This window comes from Gossypium arboreum, chromosome 12 (assembly GCF_025698485.1).
Source record: "Gossypium arboreum isolate Shixiya-1 chromosome 12, ASM2569848v2, whole genome shotgun sequence".
Classification (NCBI taxonomy): Eukaryota; Viridiplantae; Streptophyta; class Magnoliopsida; order Malvales; family Malvaceae; genus Gossypium; species Gossypium arboreum.
In genome coordinates this window covers 7,817,175-7,817,832 of record NC_069081.1, presented here as the reverse complement: position 1 = coordinate 7,817,832, position 658 = coordinate 7,817,175, and the positions used below count along the sequence as shown (strand labels likewise).

At 38.1% G+C, this 658-nt stretch overlaps 1 non-coding gene across 1 annotated transcript; it reads right to left on the bottom strand.

The window, feature by feature from the left end:
* Positions 1 to 321: 321 nt before the first annotated feature.
* Positions 322 to 428, bottom strand: LOC128286121 (small nucleolar RNA R71). The gene has a single exon (XR_008276666.1). It is a non-coding gene; the product is annotated as a small nucleolar RNA R71 (small nucleolar RNA).
* Between the last annotated feature and the right edge of the window lie 230 nt (positions 429 to 658).

Sequence of the window (658 nt, the reverse complement as noted above, 5' to 3'; positions counted from 1 at the left end):
GTTTAGTATAGTTAGACCTGCTATTGCTGTGAATAATTTCGAACTAAAACCTAACACAATTCAGATGATACAGCAGTTTGTTCAGTTTGATGGTTTGCAGGATGAGGATCCCAACACGCACTTAGCAAATTTCCTGAAATTTTACGATACATTCAAAATCAATGGTATTTCTGATGATGTCATTCGTCTTCGGTTATCTCTCTTTTCACTAAGAAACAAAGCTAAAAAGTGGTTGAACTCGTTATCACGAGGGTCTATCACTACTTGAGAACAAATGACTGAGAAATTTTTACTAAAATATTTTTCGCAGGCTAAAATGCTAAATTGCGTAATGATATATCTTCTTTTGTGCAGATGGATTTAGAAACATTTTACGATGCATGAGAGAGATACAAGGACTTACTGAGAAGGTGCCCTTACCATGAGTTACCGTTTTGGCTGCAAGTTCAAACGTTCTACAATGGTGTGAATCCCTCGACAAGACAAATGATTGACGCAGCTGTTGGCAGAACCATCAACAATAAAACACCGGAAGATGTCTATGAATTCATAGAGGAGATGTCACTGAACAACTATCAGTGGCAAGTTATGAGGACAAAGCCAATGAAAACAGCCGGCGTTTATAACATCGATTCAGTCACCATGCTCTCCAATCAGG